Source organism: Xylocopa sonorina, chromosome 9, assembly GCF_050948175.1.
Source record: "Xylocopa sonorina isolate GNS202 chromosome 9, iyXylSono1_principal, whole genome shotgun sequence".
In the NCBI taxonomy this organism is placed as follows: domain Eukaryota; kingdom Metazoa; phylum Arthropoda; class Insecta; order Hymenoptera; family Apidae; genus Xylocopa; species Xylocopa sonorina.
The window spans coordinates 1,225,794-1,235,038 of NC_135201.1; positions in this window are offsets into that span (position 1 = coordinate 1,225,794).

Sequence of the window (9,245 nt, forward strand, 5' to 3'; positions counted from 1 at the left end):
TATATGTTAAATCCTTGTTACTGTTTCGTTCTTTTAAGCAAGATTTGGTGTCATAGCATTAGTTCAGATGCGAAGTTGAATGAAAAAGAAGTTATAGTCTGTAAAACTAAAACTAATTAGAAAATCGTATTCAATAATTGTAAATTTAATATATTTCTACACATCTATAAACTAATTTCCAACGATACGTTAAATGTGATTTGAAATGAAGTTTACAATCACCTGTTACTGTATCACATATTATATTGATGAGTTTACTTACGTATACGCATCTTGCCCTTTATTAGTCCAATCTTCTGCCTTCTTGCAAACCTAAACTCAGACTGTTAGGGGGTGCGGATTCGAATGGTTATATACCACGATAGGCAGCTCCAGGCAAGTTGTAGAGATGGAAGGAACGAGCCTCTCAAAGATCGACACAACTGAATAACCAATCACGAAGCGCGTATTATAGAGGTTCTCGAAGTGGTTGGTACCAACCGCTCCGCTGAGCGATAAAAATTTTCAGAGAGGCGATATGTGTAAGTAATAAAATATCACTCATCAGGTCTTTAAATTATTTAAAAAATATGAAAAATATTAAATTTGTGCGTTACCCTAATTCTTTGGCCAAGGGTTGTATTTATAATTTATTCCTGTGTTTCCAATATTATATTTCCTCCAATTTCCATAGATTTAAATATTTCAAATGAACATTAACATTGTAAACGTTACTTTACTACGAAACCATTACATCGTAAAATTACATCGACCGACACGCACACATATACCGACACGCTGAAACTTGTAATTTTATTAAGAAAAATAAATGCATTCTCTTCAACTATCATTCTTTTTCTATCATTGCAAGGAAAATAAAAGCAGTTAAGAAAATGTTCTTCTAAAAAAATAAAATTTTTTAAAAGAGGACCAGCATATAAATCGTGATAATAAATTAATTTTATTGATAATGTAACATATAGTGAAACGTGATAAATCTTACCAACTAGCTTCTCGTAGAAAAGTATTTTTATTAATTTGGATATAAGTAGAATAATATTCAAAACAATTATAAATATTATTATAATATAATAATTATAAATATTAAAAATAATATTAAAAACAAAGAAAAATCTAACGAAAACGAAAACTAGAGTTTATTTAATGTTAACACGATATTTCAAATAGTATAGATGCTTTGAGCATACGCTTATAGTAGTTTTCGTAGGCAGTATCCTAAGAATGACGCGCGCGAATTGTTCTTTAATTTTATTTGACGAGTCAAGTTTTTAAAATGAATGTACCGTAGAGTGTCCCCCTTCCCTACCTCCTTCCCTACCCTGGTATGAATGAAAAGGCTCAAGAAAACGAACCGAAGAGGAACACCAGCAATTTTGAGTACCCTGGTGTAAAGACAAGTCACGACGGGGAAAAACTCTGCAGTGACCCCGACCGCCACCCTGTCATCCTTGACGAAATAGACCAGGAGTATTCTATAGCGTACGAGAGGATCCCCAACTCTCTCGCAGCCCCTAGGGAATAACAACCAGCCTAGCGGTTCTGTACGTGAGCGGCTGAACGAGAGCCCGAAAAACGCGCCGAAAAGAGCAATTAGGAAGACCGGAGTGCCATCGATGGCGCCCAGGAAGAAATATTGCCGAGATCCTCTGATCGATGCCCTGAACAATGCCGAAACACACAGTCCACACCACCAAGGACCTCCTAGGAGGATGGGAAAAAGAGAGAGCGTCTCGATCCGCTGAAGCGTCCTATTTTTTCCCAAGTTCTCTTGCGAGCGATTATTATGTACTGAAATAATTTATTTCCTTATTATTATTCATGTGTAATTGCTTGTAATGTTTGTTTCTGTTATTGATATCAAAATGTGTTAAACACTAAGGGCAATAACACCGTCAACGTTTAACATAACGTGTCCTTTTGTATGTTGAAACTACGAGCGAATTCTTCCTATACAGTAATACACTGTATCATATCATGAAGAATTATTTTAAGGCATACGTTGATTCGGATGCAATATTGATGAACTTATTAAATATAAATACTGTGTGCGCGCACACGCGTACGAAGGCAACGTGTAAGCTACTACGGTATTTATAAGCCAGATCCTGCTCTTTCAAGGTTCAACGTCCAAGTTTATTTTCTTACAAAGGACAAAACGTCGAAGGACAACAACTATGTGAAATGATTAACGATTGTCCAAATAAAGGTTTCAGATAAAGCAGACATATAAAGTATAACATTGTTTCTAGACATATTTTTTTGTCTACAAGCTTGCGGAAACTAAAGTAATATTATTTTGTTGTTTTATTGAAGTCATTTTTCTTCATTCGTAATATCATTATTATTTTATATATTTTATTCATAAAAATTTACAAAGATATTTATATAATTTTATTAGCTGTCCAAATATATTACTCTAATAATATCATAAATACAAAATAGTTCCTTATTTTTTAAATTCATTTTAATCATACAATAAATATAATTTATAATTATCTTCTACGTTATCATGTTTATAATGTAATATGCATATAGTATCCGTGATACATAATGTTTATGCAAACTTCGACAATCAAATGAGGAATAAATACGTATATTTACGATTTAGATACAGAAAAAAAATCTATAGTCGAAAATTTCGAAAAGTTCGAAAAAAGAAAGTCGTAAATTTTCGTTTCGATCATTATTGACGCCGCGATACAGATGATTCCCTGTTTCCTGTCAGCTAGTCATATATGAGAACATATCGTGGAAATAAAGAACTCAATTGAAAATCCTAAGCCTTTTGGCGAGCAAATGGATTCTAGTAAAAAAACTAATTTTCATTAGGATAGTAACGACTCCTTGGGATTATTGCTGGTCCGAGCGAAGAATTAAAGAAGACAAAAGCGGCAGGAATCATAAAAAAAATATGGAATAAGTGTAAGGATTTTTAGATTATTGAATACGGTTATTGTTAAAACTATTGGGAGAGGTAGAGGCAGCTTTGAATGATTGTTGATGAAAAGATAGCTGTAAAAAGGGTTGGTTGTGTTTTTATGCAAATTCTTTATCTCCTAATCAAATGCTTTCTTTTATTTTTTTTGTACAAGTATAGAGGAGAACAAACCCAAACGAATGTATGCGTAAAGCCACCTTATTAAGTACTCGTAACTATTGTATTATATCTGTGTACTTAATATAACAAGTGGAACGAATTAGATCATCGTTCATTATTTATTTATTTAATTAGTTGAAAAACATATTAGTGGTTATCTTGTAAAAAGGATTAGGCATTGCGATGTATTAAAATTCCGATTACAAGAAGAATAATTTGTAGATGTGCACGCGACTTATGTACATGTTTCTAAATATACGTAGGGGGAAACAGGTTTATGATTTTTTGAATCTCGTTGGAAAACCATGAAAGCATAAACACTCGGACGCTTCATCGAAAGGACGCCAGATTGCCACAGAAACTTCTATATTTCTGATGTGTTACGACCAAAGAAAGAAGTGTCACGAAACATCCGATATTTTGAAAATTAATAAATAAAGGCAAACATAAGATTTAGCAATTACAAAAAACAATAAATTAATTTTTTATTTTATATCGTATTATGATTATTTCAGCAAATATGTATGTTTCATATTAATTTGTTTCAGTACTTGGCGAACAAGCCCTCGCGCTGTACTAGTCCTGCTTTCCATCTGTTTACTGTCCATCCTCGGAACCAAGCATTTGTTTTCTCCATAGTTTCGTCGCGACTGAGCGTTACCCAATCGTGTACAATATTACTACCTTAACTTTGGTTTATTTATGACCAATTTCCGTCCGTTACGTTTTCCTGAAAATGTCCGCTTTCCACGTTCGCTCATTCATCCTTTTCTCATCCTTGGCTTTTCTGTCCTTTTCCATCCGCATTTTTAAACAGCGACATTTTCGCTCTCGCATCGATTCGTTCAGAACAGTTCAGTCAGAGGAGTTCGTCAAGAACAGCTCGTTTAGAGCAGTTCGTTCAAGACAGTTCAGTTAGAACCCCCGAGTTCGACAGTTCGTCCAGAACAGTCAGTTCGTTTGCAACCTTTAGTTCAATTCGATTAGTACGAGTAGACGTAGCTAGTGAGGGTCTTAAGTCGAGTAGCATAGCATAAGAATTGTAGCCTCAGCACCACCATTGATCATACTACTGTTATGCCATCGTACACCTCACCTTTATTTTTATTGAAAGTTGAATAAAATTATTTTCCTCTTATATCTTGAAATGTGTATGTATATATCGTTACTTTTCTGTGTGTATTATTATTTTCTTTATGAAACTCTACTTTTTTTTTAACTGTCAGCTTCACCGTGTACATATAAACAATAGGTAAGTGTGTACATTAGCTTCTCTGAGCAAAAAATTATGTACATATTTTCTGAACAAAATACATGAAAATGTTAAATTTATCTTACGCGTTATACAGGGCTGGTTATCGTGCTGTATGAGTCCTAGTAGTCGCAATTATTGAATTATGGTGGAATGGCTGATAATTTGGTTTGTTGAGTACTAATTCCATCTCTAATCCTGTAACTAGTGATTCTGGCTTTTCCGATTTCTATATTCACTCGCATGTGATAATTACTGCTATATCCGTCTTCTACTAACATTTTTCTATTATTATTATTAGTGTCCAAAAATACTTGTTACTATTACGAAGACCAAAACAGAATTAATTCATTAAAGTGTATAATGCTTCTCTGAGAAAATAGCTCACGACTGTGTAGGACAACTTTACGCTTTCGTAAGGCTTGAACGATTCAGTGATAATATATAGAGAATATTAAAGGCTTTAATGAATTACAATGGCAACAAAAATTATAGCTTATATTCAATCAAACTATTCTTAACAATTAAGATGCGCCATAACATTTTTTTGTGGTTTTTATGAGACATAATTCAGTAGAAAAGTGTTATTTAAATATATATAGTTTTTAAAAATTTATGCACTTTAAATAAAAGAGTTTCAAAAGTAGCGTCATACTTAATTTCTCAATATAAATTATGCAAGATAACAAAACTTTATTAATATGTAGGTCTACACTGGCAGTTCCAGAATATAATAATTTGGATATAAAGAATGTTAATTTTCAAACGAAATCTTTATTATATGAGTATATATGTGTACATCTTTTGTAAAACAAACTCAAGACTCAGGTCGCTTTCCACCTTGAACTTTGGTAAATATATTCTTAATTTAGTTTCATCTCCTTGATGTAAAATATTGGCTAAGTTTATATCTTGTAATTTTTTTTCAACTTGTGCCAATCCATTAATTGCATTTGGAAGAATTATAACCATACTCAATTCCGCGCCCTAGAAAAATTTATTTGTTTAATCATATTATTCACAACACATCATCACAAGTAGTAAAATGGTAACAAATATAATAATTTCAACAAGTAAAAGTCATATCATTTAAGGCATTACGGCTTTTTCTTTGAAACTTACTTCAAAAGGTATAGCAAAAAATTAGACATCAAAATCAAGGAGTTCACCATACTGGTAAGTACCTGGATTATACATTGTAGAAACATTTTTCTTTCCACTGATCATTAAAATATACTGTATTACCTAATACTAGATCTGTTTTGCCATCCAGTTAATATGTTTAAGAAGACAAACATCGATTAATTCTTTCATCTAATTCCTAAATTTTCACTAATTATGTCTTTACAAAATTTTCCAATTCTTTCTATTCTTTTTTAGAAAAAAGGAAACTTCAAGAAGAAAAATGTACAAACCAGGTGTAACAGTGTTTCTAATAAGATTATTTGTATTTTCCTAACCCATATATTAATAATGTTTGCAGCTATTTGAGATTTAGCAAAATCTACTGCTTGTGCACTTGAACGAAAGTAATCTTTTATTGCTCCCATGTAATCTGATTTCACAGTAACATGCTTGGCTGTGAAAATTTTATTTTGAAGCTGCAGTTCATTTTCTGTAAAACTCTAAATTAAAGTAAAAAAGAGAAAAACATATGAGACATATAACGTAAGTTAAAAATAAGTGTGGAAAAAAATGTTTCTGAAATAAAGAAAAAAGGTTGATTTTCTTACATTTACGTCGCCAATAATTCCTCGATAATCATATACATTAATTTTATATAGAATACGTAAAACTTTTTTAAATTGATCTAATGTTTTTCCTCGTGCTCCATAAACAGCCATAGAAAGAGCAATACTCGTACCGAACGGGGACGTTATAAGATTATCAAAATTCTTCTCTGCAACAGCCTGCATAAAGAATATTTATTCTTATAGTTTATTCACTTTGAACAATTTTCAGTTTTAATTAATAATTCATTCTTCTTAGATAAATTTTATTGAAATTTCATTATTAGATTTTCTTGGAAGAAATAACGAAGAAGAAAACGGATTCAAACTCTCCCCAACACTCTGTTTGGTTCCAACGTTATCCTCTGCGGGTGCTACCATTGTTTTTAAGGCACATACTGCTACTAGAAGAGTTTGTAGTACTGAAATAATTTATTTCCTTATTATTATTATTTACTGTGCAATTTATCGTAAAATTTGTTGTCTGTTGTTAATGTTAAAATACATTTGCGTAAATATACACGGAAAACATGTAAGCTATTCGTGTGCCGTCGTAAAGGAACTGAAAACTTGGAATTTTCGAAGGTCGTGCTTACGGCACGTTCGCAACGAAAGGCTTTTTTTGAGGATAAAATTGACGTTTTGACGTTTTAGCAATTTATATCGGCAGTCGCGGCTTTTCGAATAATGCGTTTTAAATAGTTTATACTTTGCGTCCTCGATAGGCGCACCGTGGCATAAATGCGGTATTTCATCAGGGTGAGTCCCATATGTGCACTTAATGGGATAGCGTGTACACCGTAGAGGACTTGGGCCACAGCAGAGACCTTGGGGAAATTCCCTCTTCAAGTAAAGGCGCGTCACAGGCGTACGAGAGGACATGGACCATCGTCCATACTCTAAGAGCATGTTGATTGGTAATATGCTCAGTTTCGAGAAAAACCAATCAGTATCCGCACTCGGTATGATGGAGGGAATCAACTAGCGGGCTCCGAAAAAAATCCGACGAGGAACAGACAGATCAAAATCAACGTTCAAGCTATAAACACTAAAACCTTATCTTCTAAATGTTATGGAGAATAATAAACGTGCGAACTTAATCTCTCGACTCCGCGAAAAGAGACGACGAATGTCAGTGTAAAAGAGTATCGTGCCGACTCTGTTTCCATCCATTCGGAAAACCATTGACAATTTATTAGCCAGCTGTCCAATATTCACGTTGACAGACAGCACCGTGAAACGCTACGTGTTACTTCAAGAAGAACAACCTCTAAACCTTTGAAGCGCATTGCATCGGTTTTGCTGCGAATGAAAGAGGAGAGATGGAAGGAAATGAGAGGGAAGAACATTTCGTCCTGGGCCTGCTAGTAGACTCTCATCAGTAAGGCTACCTAGCAGGCTCTGCCTTAGACGCGGGATTTTAGGGACAGGTTAGGAAATTGTATATATTGAAACCGAGAAGGAAATGTGTACTTCCGGGAAACTATAAGTATCAATGTCCCTCTAGTGGCGAGTGTCGCAGGGCCGTCACACCTTGTTCACTTCCGGGTTTATGGTAGTATAGCTTGATCTATGGTAGTAAAGCACTTTCAGAAATTTGATTTAAATATTTGATTATATAACTTGCTTCTTAATGGTTCTAAGATTCTGTAACGTAAGAGTACAGAAATTAGAGAATTTCAATATAATAACGTAACTGTTACGATCCATGAAGTTTAAAATCACCAGTTCATAAGTTTACTTACGTATATGAATCTTGCCCTTTATTTGCCCAACCTATTGCCCTCTTACAAACCTAAACTCAGACTGTTAGGGGATGTGGCCGAATGTTTATATATCATGAGATAGGGAGCTCCAGGCAAGTTTTAGAGATGGAAGGAGCAAGCCTATCAAAGATTGACACAATTGAATAACCAATCACAAAGCGTATATTCCAAAGTTTCTTAAAGTGGAGGATATAAATTTGTAGAGGGCTTGTGAATCGGTAATAGGTAAGTAAAAAAAATATCTAAATTACTGATGTCTATATGTGTGCAATGCATTTTAATTGGTCAAATTTGAAAGTGAATTCTTCATTCAAGTCTCTAAATTATTAGATCATGAAGGATGAAATTTGCAAAAAAACAAGACAAAGTTGGCTCATAGTACAAATATAAGGAATTAGCAGTTACTCAGGCCAATGCTATAAAAGCCTGGTAAACGAGAATCAATTAATTCTTGGAAGGCCAGTTTTACAGCATTGTCGGAATAAAGTGTTTTCCTATTAAAAAGTTGTCCAAATATGGAGGAAGATAAAAAACTTCCAACTCCAATTCTTGTAGTTTTGCCACATTTGTGCAAAACAAAATATACTGAATTAACAAGTACTGATGCTGTCTTGTTATCCAGATCATTTGTTTTTAAGAAGAAGAACATCAATTATTTAATCTCTTATCTAATTTCTAATTTTCATTAATAGTGTTTTTACAAAATTTTCCATTATTTTCCATTATTATAAAATGGAAAAAATAGAATCCCAGAAAAGAAATATTTACAAACCAGGTGTAACAATGTCGTGAATAAGATTATTTGTATTTTTCCCATGCATTAATAGTGTTTAGCCTCTTGAGATTTAGCAAAATCTATCGCTCACGCAACAGAACAAAACAAGTTTCTGTTAAATCTTTGTAAGTTAGTTCGCACTAAACTGTTCAGCTATGAAAATTTTATTTGCGCGAAAAAGTTAATTTTCTTGTACACTTTAAATTAAAATAAAAAAAGGATATAAGACATACGTAACACAAATTAAAAATAAATGTGAAAAAAAATGTTTTCCGAAGAAAGAAAAAATTGACCTTCTTACGTTAAGATTATTAATAAGTGCTTGATAACCAGATATGCCAAGATTATTTATATCATATACAATAGTACACTGTACCATATTACAGAGAAAATTTGCATACTATTTTAATGCATACAAACGCTATGACTTTAAAGTTCAAGGTCCAAGATTAGTATTGAAATATTATTGAAATTCTTCCTAACAATTTCTTTGCCTAACGTATCAGGAGAAAGATCCTTTTCTGTCTTAAAGCATGTAAAAATTATTTAACGAATACTATGGGAAAAGAAATATTAAACAATATGGTTATTCTGTATATAGAGCAGGAAATTTTTAGCCGAACTG